At 41.4% G+C, this 20,739-nt stretch overlaps 1 protein-coding gene across 4 annotated transcripts in view; it reads left to right on the top strand.

Moving 5' to 3' along the window:
• The window catches only part of LOC5579849 (hormone receptor 4), a 517,480-nt gene that overhangs the window by 473,528 nt on the left and 23,213 nt on the right, over positions 1–20,739 (top strand). The window lies entirely within an intron of this gene.

Below are 20,739 nucleotides of genomic sequence, written 5' to 3'. Positions count from 1 at the left end.
ATGACTCTCCGAACATTGATTTCGGTCTGGGACACCCTACTGCCGAGTCGTAGATGGAATATACCAGAAGAAGGGCTTTTCGCAAGCATTTCTAGCTCTTAAAATCGCATGTCTGGTTGCTCGGGCCTGTGGAAAACTTTTTCCACACATCCTCTCGCTCGCGTGCATTCAATTGACGCCACTGACTGCAGCCAGGAGCTACTTAATTTGGGAGGGGGGGTGGCAGTGTGGAAAAAACGTGTGAAACTGGCTGAAAATGTCTGCCGCCCGCCCGGTCTCTCTCTCACTGGTCTCTTTAGTCTTTGGTCTCTGGCGTGAGGTGAATGTAAGCGTTATGTAACCGAAAAAGGTGAAATCGCGGCCGTGTTTTGCGCGAAGTTTATGGTTGAATTTAAGCGGGGCTCCATTCAGTGATGTAACCGCTTCGCACAGCAAAGTCAATGACCGAGATGATTTCTGTTTGGCGTTCAGCTTTTTTTCTTTCAATTTTGCGTAGCCTATCTGTTCCATAACCGCCCCGCACATAAGCGCATTGGTAGGGCATTCATTCAGAATTACATCAAACTCTGAACGGGTCATTGACTTCAGGAAGGAAGCACGGAGATATGAAAATGTAACCGAATGGCTAATTCGGTCAAAGATTCCGCAATCATTAAACAAAATCTTTGTTGCTCTATTGTTATATACTTAAAAACAATGCAAAATTACTACAGACATAAGAAGATGCCTACTAAAATTTCTTCAGAGATTCAACATGATTTACCTATATGTATCCGAAAATATATCTAAGTATTCGACCAGGTATTCTTCAAAGAATTCTGACAGGAATTCCTCCAGAAATTCCACAATGAGTTCGTCCAGAAAAATTCCTTCAAAACTTCATCTTTGAATACTTCTAAAAAAATCCCTTCAGAAATGATTCCAGGGATTTCACCATAAATTATTCTGAAATTATTTCGATTAGATTTTCTAGAAAAATATTAAGGGATTCCTCCAAAATTTACTTCAGAGGTTCCTCCCACATTTTTTCAAGTATTGTTTAGTCCAGAGCTTTCTCCAATAAGTTCACCTTTTTTGTGTTTCCAACTGGACTGTTTCTATGTTTTTTTTCGGTAATTTCTCCACAAATATACCTAAAATTACTCTGGGCGCTTTATAGGGAAATTATTCAAAAATTTATTTGGGTTTAAAAAGGTATCCACTTGAAATTCTTCCAGAGTTCTTCGAGATTGTCCTCCTACGATTATTTCGACTTTTTTCCGTGATTCCTGCGGAAATTCATCCAGAAATCCCATCATTTATTACTCCTGTAATTTTAAATAAACTCTACCAGCGGTTTCTTAAAAAAGGAGTAATTATTGCTGGACTTTTTACAGGGATTCAATTAAATGTACAGCGATTCTTCCTGTGCGGGAGTAAGCCCACCTTGCGCACCACCACTGCTACGATTGACCAAGAGGACCTTGCATACCGTTTACTTCACGACCGAGTAGCTGTCAACGATCGGTAAAAAACCGAACAAAAACAAATTTGCAAACAGAACAGTTAAAACATGCGTTTCTAATTCTAAATTTGTTACTCTAAGACACGAATTACATTAAATTGGATTATTCTATGAATTTGTAAGTACATACTACAACACAACATGCAGAAAATGGAATGAATTAACATTTATACAACATATAGACAGATTAAAATCAACATAAACGTTACGGACAGTGACAGACAGATTAAAAGGAAGGACTAAAAACGTAAGTCACATTAAAACCTAAAAATTGAAATTGTAAAACTAATTATAATAAAATTTACAGCTTAAAGCATTCTCCTATAAAAAGCGAGTGCTTAAAAGGCGTCCGAAACATTCCTGCTGTCGCAGCCACCGTAACATACTTTAAGGTTTTTAACCTCACAAAGTGAGCACTTCCAGACGCCAGGTATGTCTGAATCGACAAAGGAGCCGGACAAACCGCGCGGTGTCATCCGACAGCTGACGGAGGAGGAAAGCTTAACAGCCGGCCGTTGTCCCCTTTGCGACCGCCCAGATGTGGCGGATAAATGGATGGTGCAATGCGATCTGTGCGAGAGATGGTTCCACTTCTCTTGTGCGGGGGTGAACGAGAGTATCGCCGATCGCAGTTTTGCGTGCGTTACTTGCGGCCTCAAAAACGCAAGAGAATCCACAAGATCGCAAACCTCCAGTACCAGCTCAACAAGGAGGCGGCTTGAACTCCTACGATTAGATGAGGAGAAGAAACTGGAGGAGCAAATGCTGGCCGAACAAGCAGAAGAAGAAGCTGCTCTACGGAAGAAGGCCCTGGAAGAGGAAATGGAGCGACGGAAAAGGATCATGAAGGAAAAGCTGGAGATCGCGAAGAGCTACCTCAGCAAGAAGTACGTGGTGCTGCAAGAGGAGGAACGGTCAAATGATGGTAAAAGCGGGAAAAGCCAATCTAGCACTCGGAGTAAGCGCAGCGACGTTGAAAAGTGGGTCGAGAAACACGGAATGGCCATGGCAACTGGATTCGGGACAAATCAAGTTCCCAACGGTTCCACGTCAGTTACCGGAACTGTCCCAAAAACAACAACAGCTGGAATCTCGAGTGGTGAGGGTGGTGCAATACTTCCGACGACGTCTGATGTCCAAAATAACCCTGCGGCAACCACTAGCTTGTATGATCACGAGAATATCGCATCGTGGGGAACTCTGGTGCCTCATTCCGGCCAGAACCCAGCAGTTCCAGCCTCGATTGGATCTTCATCGCTGCCGACAACTGCTAGCACCCCGGTGCATCAGGGACAGATTCCGCGTACAGTCAATTTCCTCGCGGCGGTTGACATCTCTCCTCCAACTTCAACGCAGTCAGCCAGACTGCCGGCACACAACATGGATATTTCTCCACCTAACGTCGGCGAAAGGACTACAGCGGATCTGGAACGAGAGGTTCACGAGTTGCAGCTACAGTTAGCCAACATGAAGCGGGCTTCGTCTAGCCAGTATCAACCATGTTCAGCCCCCGGAGGCAGCGGAGTGTCAATAACAGCAACTTCTGGTCTAGGTAACCCCACTGACGCAGGTATGTCCAACTTTCATGCCCCGGACCAAGATGCCCATACAGTAGGTAGACAGGCGCAAATCCAGCGCAGTTATCCAGTAGGGACTCAGGCTAGAGTTAGTTTTGCTACACATTGTACCTCACAGAACACTGTATCGAATTCCATTTCCATTCCACACTGGAACCCGATGGGTTCGTCAAACAATTTACCGTCTACCCGTTCTGGGTTTTCCAATCGCTCAATGCAGCAGTGCGAATCAACTGATCCAAACCCGTTCGTCGCGAGTACAAGTGTGCCAAATCCGCTTTTGGCAAGTGGTATAAGTGTTCCGAATCCAATCAATCAGCAGCCTTTTCCGATTGGCGCTCCATCTTATCCGTTCGTCGCGAGTGTACCGAGTGTTCCGAACCCAGTTGTCACGCCGGTAGTTTCGCAAGTAGTGCACAATCCGCTAGCCGCTATGTTTGGACCGAGTTCCCAGCAAATCGCCGCAAGGCACGTCGTACCCAAGGAGTTACCTGAGTTCGCCGGCGATCCTGTAGATTGGCCGTTGTTCGTAAGCAGCTACACCAACTCAACGCGAATGTGTGGGTATTCCAACGACGAGAATCTGATGAGACTTCAACGCTGTCTGAAGGGGAACGCAAAGGATGCAGTTCGAGGACATCTCTACCATCCATCGTCGGTACCCCAGGTAATGGCCACCTTGGAAACACTCTACGGCCGCCCGGAACTGATTGTGAAGTGTCTGACGAACAAAGTCTTTGCCACTCCGGCACCGAGAGCGGATAAGCTGGAGAGTCTAATCAGTTTTGGACTCGTCGTGCAAAACCTCTGCAGTCAGCTTCAGGCTATGGGTATGGAAGTTCATCTGTCGAATCCGTCACTTCTCCAAGACCTTGTGGACAAGTTGCCGGCCAACATCAAGCTGGATTGGGCGATGTATCAACGACAGATTCCAGTTGTAGATTTGCGTGCCTTCGGGAATTACATGGCGACGATCGTTTCTGCAGCCAGTAATGTTACGCTTTATGCAGAACCGCTGCGAAATCCGGAGAAGCCGAAGGGAAAGGAAAAGGGCTTCGTAAACGCTCATCTGACGGAGACCGGCCGAAAACCTGATCGCGAAGGCAAGAAGGATGAAGTCGGCGCGAGCGCTACCTACAAACCGAAGCCGTGTCTGATGTGCAAGAAGGATGGACATAAAGCGAGAGACTGCCATAGTTTTAAACAGTTATCATTAGAGAATCGTTGGAAGACCGCTCAGCAGTTAAAACTGTGTCATCGCTGCTTGATTCCCCATGGCAAATGGCCGTGCAAGGCCACAGTTTGCGGCGTCGGTAACTGCGAAGTGCGTCACCATAAGCTACTACACCCAGGAGACCCAAGTCACGCAACTACAACAGCTACAGCGTCAGCGAATAGTCAGTCTAGACCATCAGCGATCGTGAACGTGCACCGTCAGCTTCCGGGTCCAGTTCTTTTCAAGATTCTTTCCGTAACTCTTTACGGAAAGCACACATCAACCAACACGTTGGCATTCCTCGACGATGGATCATCGCATACGCTGATTGAAAAGGACTTAGCGGACGAACTAGGAGTTGAAGGCGAAGTGGAACCTCTCTGTCTGCAGTGGACCAGCAGCATCAAGCGAACTGAAAGCGAGTCCCAGAACGTTGAGCTGGAAATTTCGGCCGCTGGAACGGATCGTAAGCATACACTGGCTTATGTACGAACGGTCGAAAGTCTGGATCTTCCCCCGCAATCATTGCAATACGAAGAGATGGCGCATAAGTTTGACTACCTGAAAGGACTACCCGTGGCAAGTTACGCTACTGCCGCACCGCGTATCTTGATCGGAGCCGACAATGCTAAGCTGTTACTGACGCTGAAAAAGCGAGAGAGGAAGTACTGCGAACCAGTTGCGGCAAAAACTAGGCTGGGCTGGACCATATACGGTAAAGCAGGAGGTATTGGTGCCTCATCCGAGCATCGCCTGCTTCATGTTTCTGCTCGCACATCCGATGAACAGCTGCACGACGCGGTGAAAGACTTCTTCTCCATCGAGAACGTTGGTGTGGCTCTAGTTCCGCAAGTGGAAGCTGAGGAAGATCGAAGGTCCCGTGAAATCCTTGAAACCACAACTGTTCGTACAACCTCTGGACGATTTCAGACAGGCTTATTGTAGAAGTTCGACCATGTTGAGTTCCCCGAAAACCGGTTTATGGCAGAGAAACGATTAACGTATTTGGAGCGAGGCTTGTCCAAGAAACCGGAGCTGTACGCGAACGTCAGACAGCAGATCCTCGACTATCAATCCAAAGGATACGCACATAAGCTCACCGACGAAGAAGCTAGCAGCAGTGATCCCAGAAGTGTCTGGTACTTGCCACTAGGTGTGGTGCAGAATCCGAACAAGCCCGGGAAAGTACGAGTTGTGTGGGACGCAGCGGCGAAGACTAGCGGAGTTTCTTTGAACTCCATGCTGATGAAGGGCCCGGACCTTCTCACATCGCTACCATCTGTGTTGTTCCGGTTTCGTCAGCGAGAGGTTGCCATCACTGGTGACATAAAAGAAATGTTCCACCAAATCATGATTCGGCCGGAAGATCGCCAAGCACAACGCTTCTTGTGGCGGGATAATCCAGAAGATCAGATGCAGGAATTCGTGATGGACGTTGCAACCTTTGGGTCGACATGTTCGCCATGCTCCGCACAATATGTGAAGAACAAGAACGCTGAAGAATGGAAACAAATATACCCGGAAGCCGCAGAAGCCATAGTGGACAACACCTACGTAGACGATTACGCGAATAGTTCGGATACAGTGGAAGAAGTAGTTCGCGTAGCGCTTGAAGTAAAGGAGATACACGCTAGTGCCGGATTCGAGATCCGAAATTGGCTCTCAAGCTCTGAACAAGTTCTTCGACGGGTCGGGGAGCAAAGTTCGGAATCTGCGAAACACTTCATCGCGGAGAAGTCGACCGATACGGAACGAGTGCTGGGAATGACGTGGCTGCCAGAAAGCGACGAATTTACGTTTGCACTCAAGCTGCGTGCCGATGTACTACAACTGTTGGATGAGGAGATCACTCCAACAAAACGCCAGGTCCTGAGAGTCGTCATGAGCATTTTCGACCCCCTCGGGCTCGTTGCGACGTTCGTCGTACACGGCAAGCGCTTGATTCAGGACATTTGGAGAGCTGGTGTGGGCTGGGATGACCCAATTCCAGAACAGCTAGCCAGTCAATGGAGACGTTGGGTGGAAGTACTCCGTCATCTCAACCAGGTGAAGATCCCTCGCTGCTACTTCCCAGGGTACGAGCCACGCAGCCTAGACAGCTTGGAACTTCATGTGTTCGTCGATGCGAGTGAGGCAGCGTATGCTTGTGCAGCTTATTTCCGGATAGTCGACCGCGGACAAGTGCGTTGTGCACTTGTGTCCGCCAAAACAAAAGTAGCTCCGCTGAAACCAATGTCGGTTCCTCGGCTAGAGTTGCAAGCTGCGGTTATCGGCGTGCGACTAATGAAATCGGTACAGGAAAACCATACTCTACCGATCAGCCGTCGTATGATTTGGGGCGACTCGAAAACAGTACAATCCTGGATTCGGTCAGACCAACGGAAGTACCGGCAGTTCGTGGCGTACAGGGTCAGCGAAATCCTCAGCGAAACCACTTTGGCTGAGTGGAAATGGGTTCCAACACGACTGAATGTAGCGGATGAAGCCACGAAGTGGGGCAAGGGACCTAGCTTCCAAGCCGACAGCCGTTGGTTTGTTGGGCCTCAATTCCTCTACGAGGAAGAATCCAAGTGGCCGAGCCAGGAGTTCTCACCAACGGACACTCCGGAAGAAATGCGTACGGTTCAAGCTCATCATAGAGTTCCAGAGTCTCTCATCGATTTTCAACGATTTTCTAAATTTCAACGGCTGCTGAGAACAATGGGTTACGTCCTACGGTTCGTCGATTGTTGTCGAGGAAGAGCAAAGAACGATATCCATGGTGACGATGTGCTCTCAAAGGAGGAACTTCTGAAAGCGGAAGCCATGCTGTGGAAATTAGTACAAGCCGAAACGTATCCCGTGGAAGTGTCGACGATACGTCGAAACCAGGATCTTCCACCAGAACAAGCCAAGCGGTTGGCAAAGGGTAGTCCTCTACGGAAACTTTCAGCGTTTCTTGATGATCACGGTGTCCTGCGTGTCGAAGGACGGATTGGAGCAGCTAAATTCGTTCCCTATGCATCCAAGTTTCCTGTCATACTCCCAAAAAAGCATCGCTTCACCGAATTGGTCGTCGAGCTCTTTCATCAGAAGTACGCGCACGGGTACAGGGAAACTGTAACCAACGAGATTCGACAAATTTTCCACATACCTAACTTGAGGACCATGGTCCGAAAGATAGCTACGCGATGTTTATGGTGTTCCGTATATCGCACTGTTCCAAAAGCACCACGAATGGCTCCCCTTCCAGCAGCTAGAGTGACCCCGTATGTCCGTCCGTTCACCTTCATCGGTATCGACTACTGTGGGCCTTTTCTGATCCGCATCGGAAGGAGTAACATGAAACGATGGGTCGTACTCATAACCTGTTTAACGATACGGGCCGTACACCTGGAGGTGGCCAGCACCTTGTCCAGTGAATCGTGTAAGATGGCTCTGAGGCGGTTTATAGCCAGACGAGGCGCCCCGCAGGAGATATATAGCGACCACGGCACGAACTTCGTGGGAGCGAGTCGAGAACTAAGAGAGGAAGTATCGGCGGTAAACCGCGACTTGGCTAAAACCTTTACCAATCGTGACACCCAATGGCGTTTCAACCCTCCCGCTGCTCCACACATGGGTGGTGCCTGGGAACGCCTGGTGAGGACGGTGAAGTCTTCGTTAGAAACGCTATCGGTCACCAGAACACCGGATGAAGAAACCTTCCAGACGCTGCTAGTCGAAGTCGAAGGAATCGTCAACTCCAGGCCTTTGACATTTGTGCCTCTAGATACGGAAGATGATGAAGCGCTCACGCCCAACCACTTCCTCATGCTGAGCTCAAGCGGTGTGGTTCAGCCGATGCCGATGGCAGTAGGTGATAACGGACGGAAGCTTAGAACCAACTGGGATCTAGTGCGGAATCTACTGGACGAGTTCTGGACAAAGTGGATCAAGGGGTATCTGCCGATGATCAGCCGTCGTACGAAGTGGTTCGACGACGTCAAACCAGTTGAAGTTGGTAACCTGGTGGTCCTAGTTGAAGAAAGTGCTCGAAACAGCTGGACACGCGGAAAAGTAGTGAAGGCGATCCCTGGCAGCGACGGCAGAGTACGGAGGGTAGATGTATTGACGGCTAAAGGAGTTATTCAGCGACCAGTAACTAAAGTGGCGGTGCTCGATGTGACTGTTGGGAGTACGGCTGAGGATGACCAGCAGCAATACGGGTCGGGGAATGTGCGGGAGTAAGCCCACCTTGCGCACCACCACTGCTACGATTGACCAAGAGGACCTTGCATACCGTTTACTTCACGACCGAGTAGCTGTCAACGATCGGTAAAAAACCGAACAAAAACAAATTTGCAAACGGAACAGTTAAAACATGCGTTTCTAATTCTAAATTTGTTACTCTAAGACACGAATTACATTAAATTGGATTATTCTATGAATTTGTAAGTACATACTACAACACAACATGCAGAAAATGGAATGAATTAACATTTATACAACATATAGACAGATTAAAATCAACATAAACGTTACGGACAGTGACAGACAGATTAAAAGGAAGGACTAAAAACGTAAGTCACATTAAAACCTAAAAATTGAAATTGTAAAACTAATTATAATAAAATTTACAGCTTAAAGCATTCTCCTATAAAAAGCGAGTGCTAAAAAGGCGTCCGAAACATTCCTGCTGTCGCAGCCACCGTAACACTTCCAAAAATCTTTCTTGTAGAACTTTATCCAAGAATAACTTCAAGAACTTTTCCAAGGATTACTCCATACGTTTCTCTAGGGACTATTTAAAAAAAATCTATAGCGTATCCTGCAAAAATTTAATATTGGATTCCTGCATTAATTCTTCCAAATTAGAGTTAACTTCGAGGTTTTTTTTTCGAATATTCCTACTTATAAGTAAATTTAAAAGAGGGGTGGTTCATTGTGGTGAGGGGTTATTGTAAAAAAGATCTAATAATAGCATATTTTTGAAACTTTGGAAGCTTATCTCAGAAACAGTTATATAAACTTTTACTTCTTTCGGAAAAGACTCGCAACAGGAAAAGGGCTACTATATTACACACTAGTGGTTCCGGCAAACTTCGTCTTGCCATCAAGTAGGCTGTTGAAAAACGCTTTCGATCGTCCCATATAAAACGACAGTTTCGTTCGCGCTCGTTTTTTTTCAATTTTCCCGGTGAATATCCTGGGATTTTTATACACACAAACACGTCGGAACCCTTGACGAACAAAATGGAGAAAGAATCATCCAAATCCGCTGACCCGTTCGTAAGCCATTTCGTGACACACAAACACCATTCCATTTTTATTTATATAGATTAGTTAGTTGAGAATTTCATCGCATGATGGCGCTAGCTAAAAAACATCGTTTCTTGATTCCCCTGAGCGACCATAACGTTTGTAACTATATCTTATGATGATTCTAAATTCGGATGATTTGGAACATTGATGTATTCAACAAAGTTGCTCGTTGGTCTAAAGGCTATACAGTTATACATCTCATGTTTGTTTAGTTCAACATTACACAACTAGGAGGAGGTAGTGAGCTACAACTATTTCGAACTCACATATCTCACGATGCAGAACAGTTCGGAAGTCTGTGTTTTCGGCAAATTTGTTCTTTAGGTTTAGAACTATTATATTCCACCACTAGGAGTCGCTAGCGAGCATTAAAAAATTAAAAATTAAATATCGAACTATGCGGCTTTGATAAAATGCTGTTGTTTTAGGTAATATTATACGGTGGTGCAACGGCAAATACAAAAGTTTCAAATTTTCAATGCTCACTAGCAGTACTAGTGGCAGAATAACGTAATAATATATAGTCTTGGAACTTACAAACTACTTTGCTGATAGTATTGACTTAATAGCTGTTCTGCATCGAGATATTTGAGTTAAAAATAGTTGATGCACACTAGCGCCTCTTAGCGGCAGAATGTTTAACATGTTAGATATGCTGCGTATATCCGTGGGTTCAATACATTATTGCAATAGTTTTCCATGAGAAGAGATATGTTATTCACTAAATATGGGGTCGCTGAATCGGAATCAAGTCTCAAAAATCTTACAACCTGTTGATAAATCGCTAAACCTAAAATTGAATTTTGTGAGAGCCTATATTTCCCTAGCACAACGAATTTGTTACAACAGTTTCACTTAATTAATGTGAGATGAATCGAATTAAGAACAACAGTTTCACTTAATTAATCACCAAGTACTTAGAAGAGCAGTTGTGTAAACTCTAGAAAGTTAAGGGGCCTATTTTATAAGTCGAGTCGATAATAGTGACTCGATTGAAGTCACTGTCGACCAAAAAAATTGAGGTTTGGCCAAAAATTTGAGGTTTGGCTTCGATTCATTTTCACCTTAACTACAAACTCATTCTTCAACCTTAATTTTGATTAATTTCCAAATCTGACATATTTTTCTAATTTTTTAAACTGTATTAAAGTATTGAAATGAATGCTGTCGAAATCAAACGGTATATTGGCAGAAGCGAACAGTTTCGTGTTGCCAAAATCGAAACGCGCCAAAAACGAATCGTGCAAAAATCGAACGGGCACTGTGTTATACTATAACGCTTCTCTAAGTGTTACAATCCAGAACGCTTCTCTAATGTTACAATTGAGGCATTTCTGCATAAATCTCCTCAAGATTTCCTAAAAACCTCCCACGGATTTTTTCCAGCCAACTCTACAAATGCAGTGATAACTCAACTAAGTATTTTTAAATACTTGAATACTCATATAGAAACATCAGATAATCTCCACAGAATCGCTGGTAAAAATAATGGATTCATCTCTCAAGTTACTTCTGTATGAATTCCTGAACAACTTATCAAGTAATGTCTGCAAAATTCTAACACCAAACTTTATAGATTCTCTTATCTGAATAACTATAAGAATTTCAGGAAGTGTGCCTTGAAAATGGTAAGATCAAATTTAAAATTTGGGAAATTTTACATAGAGAAGTGATAAGACCTCCCATGGGGATATTCGCATAAACACAATTTCCGAATGCACTATCATATGAAGATTACGGTTTCCAGTGTTTGATAAACCCATAATTCTGAGCGAACGCTTACAACTTCGTGTAAAAGAGTCACAGTGGGTTTTCCAGGTTGGTAAGCATGTTGATTCACATGAAGAGGCATCTCAGATGTGATGTTCGATAATGCATTCCACACCATTCAAAAGAAAAGAAATTAAACTGATCAATCTAAAACTCTGCTTTTTCGTAATATGCACGTCCTCCCATAAGGTTAAGCTATACAGTAATATCACACCAGGTTCTGGAAACATACTCAATCATAAAACTGCTAACAAATAGTATTTTAGAAACATTTTTGATAAACTCAAGTCACTTCTGGAACATGACAGGATAAATCCCGTCTGCTGAAATGTGCAAAACTATTCAGTGCCCATTGAGAGAAAGCCAGAGAGTGATTCATATCCGCACATTCGTGGAAGTGTATATGGAATAAACATTTTACAACTTATCAAAAATTAATCGAATTTAAAGTATATGGTTCAAATGGCACTATGGCAGTTAAACATCCCCATGTGAGATGAATAACTGTGATGTATTTGCGTCTATAATAGGTACATAACACTGAAAGTGTTTCTAATCTCGCACCCGTTCCACAACAACCGATATTCAAGCGCGCCCGCCACACTGAGAACACAGTTCACGAGTGTGCATCCATAGTATGCAGCACTGGCGCACCATCCATTTCCCAATCGACAAGTTGCCTTGAAATAGCTAAGTGGGTTTAAGCTTTTATTAGCATTATTACACCACTGGTGTGCCAGCCGTCACAACATCACTCCGCACCGGTTTGTGATGGTTAGATATAGCTAAGGCAGCGACCGGTGGGATGGAACATCGTCGCCTATGTTCCCATGATTACATCGCAAAAGTTTAATTTTACATGCAACTTGTTTAGACAAATTTACTTAAACACTAATTTTGGGATCTTCCTTAGCCGAGTGGGCATGCTGAAAGTGTCTGGGTTCGATTCCCGGTCGGACCAGGATTTTTTGGTAATGGAATCCCTTGACTTCCCTGGGCATAAAGTATCATCGTACCCGCCACACGATATACGAATGCGAAAATAGTAACTTAGACAAAGAAAGCTTTTAGTTAGTAATAGTAGACTGCCGTTATACGCATAATTGTCCCATGTTCCAAAATATGCAATCGAGAAAAACGCGTTTGAAGATTTTATCACATTTAGGCCTCATATTGACCAGGTGTATAATAAATTAAATTAAAATCTTCACAAAAGTATAAAGAGTAGCGTGTTTATTAGAGTCAAGAGTTTGTATTATGGGAATAAAGTAAATTTAGCTACGAAATTCAAAGTGGGACTGTTATGCCTAGAAATACGAGTTTTTTGGTGTATTTCTACGCATAACAGTCCCACTGATAGTAGTGACCAATTATGTGCTAAGCATACTGCTGTAGATGACCGTTCTTACGTATAGATTGTACCGAATGTAGAGGACGTATATCCTCAAGACTGGACGGAGCCACGTGTGGGGAAGTGAAGAAATACGATTTTATAGTTTGGGATGGAAAGCAAAGTTTTCTGTATTAGTGATAATGAGAAAATGTATGAGTTAGTGAAAGCAAGAGATAAGATTTTATAAATTCCTAAATCGACTCTTCCAGCTGCAGGCTTGACAGAAACTCATAAGCGAATTCAAGGTTATTCTGCGGAGTAAATATTTAACTCAAAATTCACGACACAAATCTTCAAGCGATTTGACATTTCTTTGGACTTTGTTTGCAATATCATAATATTTGATACATCGCAAATTAGGTTTTAGAACCACCAATATATATGCCACTTGCACCGAAGAGCCAATTATGCGGAATAACCCAGTATGTGGCCACGACTTCATCATGTTTGATATGTCGCAAGATTGGTCTCAGGACCGCCAATATAATGGTCACTTCCTCTGGGAAACAGGGTATCCAAAACAAGCTGTCATGTTATAAAGTCATCCAGGAACTTTTAAATCCCCCCCTTGATTTGTGAATTTATGAAATTTGATGTTGCCAGCTAGGTTTCAGAATCGACAGTGGCCACTAACATTTCCCCCAGGGAACCGGGAATTCGGAACAATCCGACATGTGGTCAAGTCATTCAAATACATTTGAACCACCTGTAGACTCATGATTTGCAAAGTCATGAAGATTGATATGTTGCAAGCCAGGTTTCAGATTCGCCAATATAATGGCCACTTCCCCCAGTAAACCGGTATTCGGAACAATCCAGCATGTGGCCAAGTCATCCAAAAACGGTCGAACTATTTTTATTTAAACTTGATTTGCTAAATCATGAAGTTGATTTGCCACAAGCCATGGACTCGAAATTAAAGTGGTTACTGATTCTTCAAGTGAGATTATTTCAGTACTCCTCGTGATGAATAAAAAAATACGGTGAGTTTCTAATCGATTACGGCGGTACAAAAAAATTGAAAAAAAATTGTGATTGACTCTGAAAGTTCAACTGAAATTCATTGAAAAACGGATGGGAAATAATATTTTGATGTTGAAAATTTCAATCAAATTTGACGTCAGACTCGCATGAATGATGAATGCATCCCGATAAGTAATACAAACACATAAAATAGGTTATGTTTCACATGGGATGTAAAGCCAACGTAAGAAGATGTTCAAAACAATTTTCCCAAACACCAACATATTCAAAACTGACAACTGAATATTTTGTTCGAGATTAGCGCAGCGAATTGTATAGTGTGACAGTTATGCGTAGAAATACAGTAGTGGGACAGTTATACGTGGAAATTCAACAATGGGACAAATTGACTTGGCTTGCTTTTCATTGAGTCTCCGAACAAAGTTTATTTTTGGTAAGTGCTTTCTGAAACTATACGTAAAAATAAACTGTTTGATGACAAAAAGTCAAAATGAACTAAAAGTAACATGGGACAATTATGCGTATAACGGCAGTAGAAGTGCTCATGAAAACACTAAGCTGAGAAGTAGGCTCTGTCCCAATGAGAATATAATGCCAAGATGAAGAAAAAGACTACTTTTAATTTGTAACTTCATTCCTAATACACTAGATGCCTGATAGTTTTCTGTGCAAGTATTATATTTTTTCGCGTTTAAAATGTAAATCTCAGTTGACAATCTTCACACAATGTATAAAGGAAACTAAAGAATATGTATATTAAAGTTTGAAAATAGATTTGCCACCGAGTGATCTGAAATTAAACATAAACCTCTCTCCGTCCGGTCGTAAAATATGCGATCAAATTTCAACCTTCCGGTTATGACCAACCTCAATTTTAGTGCCAACAACAGAAACAAAACCCCTCTACTCGCCTCGCAGTAATTGCACGGTACTTACTATTGGTGGTTACGGCTTAGCCAAACAAATATCTCTGTCATAACCGAGAAACCGTCGCCACATCATCAACAGCAGCTAGCACTACCGTCAACTAATACAACCAGTGATCTAGCAATTTGATAGATAGATATAGTCTTTCCGCTATACGCCCAGGGGAGATTGAATCGAAGGGAGACAGATTCTTGAATCTTATATTTTAAATATTTTCATAAAAACGAAATAAATTAAAAAAAACTCAATCTTTCCCAAACATATCTTTAATATATCACGATATTATTAAATGTACTGTATATTAAAGATACAAGGCTTTTTTGTAAATGCTTATAGGGCCCATTCACAAATTTCAAAACGCTGAAGGGGGTGGGTGGGTGTCCTCGATATGTTACAACTCATATAAAATTTGCTGACCATTCATACAAAAAAGCGTTACGAGGGTGTGGGTGGGTGTCAAAAATGGCCATTTTCAACGTTATGAAATTTGTGAATAAAAGTATCCACAATTCCAAACATACTGGAGATATATAATTATTAACATTAATAACATTTTTGAGACACGCAAAAGAATAATTTTGTTCTGCTGTGTTCTCCAGATGTTTGCTTCATTAAATTGCAAATGTAGGCTCAATTCATCTTCACCTTAAAAGCTCATAGATTTTTCTTAATGGGGTTTGTGGCAATTGACGAAATGTATCTGTTCAGTTCAACAGTTGATGAATTACTAATGTGCATTAACGGGTGTTTAATTGAAAAGAGAATGATTTCAATACCTTTCTGTAGATATATAAGGTAAGGAGCTTAAATGTTTTTCTATACAAGAGAATTGCTCTCTGTACTTCTTAAAAATGGGTAGCATATTTCTTTTTGACCCATTGCTCTCAGTTCAATCGAATATGGCGTCGATATAGCAAGCACTCCATGATCGTGTTGTACGGTTTTACGAAACGCACAATCATCTTGGAACAGTAGTTTACGCAACAAATAGCAGAATGATTTTTTTTTAATTTATTTATTAATATCATTTCAAACATTACATTCATTTCTTATATCTAGGTGTTCTGTGTTATTAAACCACACTATCATCCATTCATCATTAGGATTTTATTACAATTTGTTAACAACATATTACATTTCATTTGCCGTCGCAGTTCAGATTTTTTACAGGTGGAGTTGAATTCACCTGCTTATAAGAGAAAAAAAAACACGTTTTCAATTTACTTAATCTAACTTAACCTAGACATATAACGCATTAATCGTGGCAATAGATGATTGTAACGATTTTTGCCTGAAATTATTAATTATTTTATTTGACATTTGTTCCAATGTTTCAATATTGGATATTCTATGTAACTCATTGGTACTATACCAGGGAGGAAGCTTCAGAATCATTTCCAAAATTTTATTTTGAATTCTCTGCAGAGCTTTCTTCCTGGTATTACAACAGCTAGTCCATACTGGTACAGCATACAACATGGCTGACCTGAAAATTTGTTTGAATATCAAAAGCTTGCACTTAAGACAAAGTTTTGATTTTCTATTAATAAGGGGATAGAGACATTTTACATATTTATTACATTTGGCTTGAATGCCCTCAATGTGACTTTTGAAAGTCAGATTCTTATCTAGCATGAGCCCTAGATACTTAACTTCATCTGACCAATTTATTGGAACCCCTCTCATCGTGACAACATGTCTACTTGAAGGTTTCAAATAAAGAGCTTTTGGTTTATGTGGGAATATTATTAGTTGAGTTTTGGAAGCATTAGGAGAAATCTTCCATTTCTGCAAGTATGAAGAAAAAATACCCAAACTTTTTTGCAATCGACTACAGATGACACGCAGGCTTCGTCCTTTGGCGGAGAGGCCTGTGTCATCCGCAAACAAATATTTTTGACATCCCTGAGGTAACTCAGGTAAGTCAGATGTTAATACATTGTATAATATTGGTCCCAAAATGCTGCCTTGGGGACCACCAGCTCTTACAGGAAGTCTTTCAGATCTGGAGTTCTGATAATTAACAAGAAGTGTACGATTTGACAGATAACTTTGAATTATTCTAACAATGTATGTTGGAAAATTGAAGTTTTTTAATTTTACGATCAAACCTTTATGCCAAACACTGTCGAATGCTTTTTCTATGTCTAGAAGAGCAAGACCAGTAGAATAGCCTTCAGATTTGTTGCAACGGATCAAATTTGTTACACGTAAAAGTTGATGAGTGGTCGAAAGTCCATGGCGGAATCCGAACTGTTCAACTACAAAAAATGAATTTTCGTTGATGTGGGCTATCATTCTGTTCAAAATGACCTTTTCAAAAAGTTTACTGATGGAGGAAAGCAAACTGATTGGACGATAGCTAGAAGCTTCTGCAGGATTTTTGTCTGGTTTTAAAATTGGAACAACCTTAGCATTTTTCCATTTGTCAGGAAAATATGCTAATTGAAAACATTTGTTAAATATATAAACTAAAAATGATAAGCTACTTTCTGGAAGTTTCTTGACGAGGATGTAGAAAATTCCATCATTGCCAGGAACTTTCATGTTTTTGATTTTTTTAATAATAGTTCTCACTTCTTCCAAATCAGTCTCCCAGGCATTTTCGAAAACGTTCTCTTGATTGAGAATATTTTCGAAGTCCTGAGTAACTTGATTTTCAATTGGACTAGTAAGTCCTAAATTAAAATTGTGCGCGCTTTCAAACTGCATATCAAGTTTTTGAGCTTTTTCGCAATTAATTAGTGATAATTTGTTTTCCTCTTTCAATGCCGGTATTGACTTCTGAGGTTTTTTCAAAATTTTAGACAGTTTCCAAAAGGGCTTAGAGCCAGGGTCCAATTGAGGAATCTTATTTTCAAAATTTTTGTTTCTTAATTGTGCAAAACGTTTCTTGATTGCTTTCTGCAAATCCTGCCATATAATTTTCAAAGCAGGATTGCGAGTGCGCTGAAATTGCCTTTTTCTCACGTTTTAGGACGGATCAAAAGTTTAAGATTATCGTCGATAGTCACGGATTCAAATTTTACTTCACATTTTGGAATTGCAATGCTCCTGGCTTCAACAATGGAATTTGTTAAAGTTTCAAGAGCATTGTCAATATCAAGTTTTGTTTGTAAAGAAATGTTAACATCAAGATTAGAGTCAATATACGTTTCATATATATTCCAGTCGGCTCGAAAATAATTGAAAGTGGAGCTGATAGGATTGAGAATCGCTTCATGGGATATTTGAAATGTAACAGGGACATGATCAGAATCAAAATCAGCATGAGTAACTAATTCGCTACAAAGATGACTAGAGTCGGTTAAGACCAAATCAATCGTAGATGGATTTCTAGAAGAGGAAAAACATGTAGGGCTATCAGGGTATTGAATTGAAAAATATCCTGAAGAGCACTCATCAAAGCTGCCGTTGGAATTACTTTGTGAATTATTCCATGACCGATGTTTGGCATTAAAGTCACCAATGACAAACAAAAAAATTGACTTATTGCGAGTCAATTTTCGCAAGTCAGTTTGTTTGTCAGTTTCAAATGAAAAAAAAACACCACTTGAGGGTATCAAAAATCATATTATGGTGCATTCACCATTATTTTGCAATTTCTGCAACTCAAAACAATAACGTAATGAAAGGCGTAATACGCAACTCAAAACAGTTACGTAATGAAAAGGCGTTGCGTTATATTTATTTCGTACCTGATTTCAGTTGTGTAATAACTATAACCGCACTTCTTAACTCAGTGCAGGAAAGTAGACCATATCATGACAGATTAGCGTGATGAAAAACAGCCTATTACAATGAGAAATTACAAAAAACATTTTTTTGTAATTTCATAAAAGACCACTTGAAGTTATCAGGAAGAATATCAGGATGCATTCACCATTGTTTCGCAATTTCTGAAATTTTTTTATATATTGATTCATAACACAACTCAAGTCGTAATGAAAAGGCGTTGCGTAATATTCATTACACAACTGATTTCAGTTGCCTGAGCGTGGAGCGGATGGCCGGTAGTGGCCGTCCAGCAAAGATAATGACTAAGAAGGAAGTGTTGAAAAAGCTGTTCGATAACAAGAACGGAAGTTTGCGTGACGCCGGCCGAAAATATCACTGTACAAAAATAATTGATAGCCAAGGATACGAAGCAGTTGAAAACAAGTATCCAGAAGATGGACGTCAGTGCCGCCCAGCGCTCTTGTGAGAGCATCGCGACTAATTTGGGCCGTACGACTGATCAGGCCCCCCTTCCCAATATTCATTGACGTTTTTCGAAGAATAAATATTATTTTTTTATAAAAAAAAATACTGATTTTGTTAAAATGTTTTTAACGATATTACTGAAATAAAAATCTTATTATTTTTTAATTGAACACCCGTTACTTAGATACAATTGAGTACAGCCCTTTTGCGAAAACATTATGTCGATTGACTCGACCTGCACTTTTCTCCCCTATTGCTATGCTATACAGTGGTAGCTATACATTCGGTACAAAGAGTGCAAAATTTTAAAAATAAACACATTCTCTTCCACATGTTGCAGTAGACGTGAATATGGTCAGGAGCCTCTCGCAACGACTCCCGTTCCCACCAGTACCGATAATCTACTAGCATTAATCGCCAGACATATACTATGTCCATGGCTGTGTATATGGGTTAAAGTTTGGGGTAGGTTAGGATTCACGAGCAAACAAACCATTAACAATTTCGCTCTCCTATACTACTATCGCGTATGTACACAATCTTGCTGCAAAAATCTCTGCCTTTCCGCAGACATACTTTTGAGTCTACACACATCTACTAACCGAGCGATACGTTTCGACCGCGGATTGCACTTAGTACAAAGCGTATTACGACACACAGCTGCACTCATCGCACACCGTTCACTGTTATTAGCTAGTGTGCGCGCAAATTTCTTATGCATGACCTTCCCCTGCCACAGCGAGACAATCTTGTTGGGGTAGGATTCGGTGTTATCAGTCTTCAAAGCTCGCAATGCTGAACGGTCGTTCGCCACTCACCAGCTTTGCTGATGCGTCACCAGTAGGAAACGTTAGTCAATAGTTGGACAACAAAAACAGAAGTCAATCAAATTTTCATAACGACACCACAAGACTAAAGAAGTCCCCCTCCCTTTCGTACAAATTACAGTTAAATTCCCATGAGTCAATGTTCCCTGACTCAATATCGAGTTATGGAACCATACTAAAAGTAAAATTAATTGATTACAAAGATGGTTCCCTCAAACAGAGTCCCAAAGAATATTGGTTCCATTGCTTTATCGATATTTTCATGAGTCGATGGAATCTTCAATATCGACTCATAGAGGGATAACTATAACATCTATAATATTCTATGACTCAATATTGAAAGGACCATCGAGTTAGGTAGGTATCGAGTTGCGGAACAAAAAACCAGTGCAACTGCGATCCTAGGGATTATCAAGGTAGCCATGAAAAACAACTTTTACTTTGATTCTCTAACTCTAACTCGATATCGAGATACGAAATATCGAGTTGACTGTAGTTTGAGACACCTTTCATCATAAGAACCCGCCTAAACATGTAAGCTACCATGCGCCTCCTTTTTTAAGGAAACGCGAAACTATCATACAAAGCTCGAAGCGGAGAATGTCAACTACCCAAGCGTATAGATATTATAACTAACCTGGTTGTTTAGTTCACACACTCAACTAAACTAACATAATGCTGCCATTGAGCCGGGAGTGTTCAGTTTCGCAAAAGTTCAAACTAAAGTAAAGTTGAATATTGATCTCTGTAAAACACGGTTAAGGGGCACGAATTACTCCGTCAGCCTCTTTTCATCGTGCAATGCTAGTTTTAATCTATCTCATTCCTCGCCGCAATAATTGCAATATTATAAAAAAAAACGCTCCAGAAGATGCACAGTGCGACGAGACAACCTATTATAGCAATGCTTGGCATTGAGGATAATCACTTATGTCTTATCAAATGTCAACAAACGCGTGACGAGTAGAATCGTTCAAACGAGCGATGTTACACTTCCGCCTTTCAATAATGCTTATGCTATAGACTGTAAGCCGTGGAAAACATTCGTCTAACGG

The sequence above is a fragment of the Aedes aegypti genome, chromosome 3 (genome assembly GCF_002204515.2).
Source record: "Aedes aegypti strain LVP_AGWG chromosome 3, AaegL5.0 Primary Assembly, whole genome shotgun sequence".
NCBI classification, from domain to species: domain Eukaryota; kingdom Metazoa; phylum Arthropoda; class Insecta; order Diptera; family Culicidae; genus Aedes; species Aedes aegypti.
Note: the sequence above shows the minus strand (reverse complement) of the source record. Positions and strands in the feature narration are given on the sequence as shown.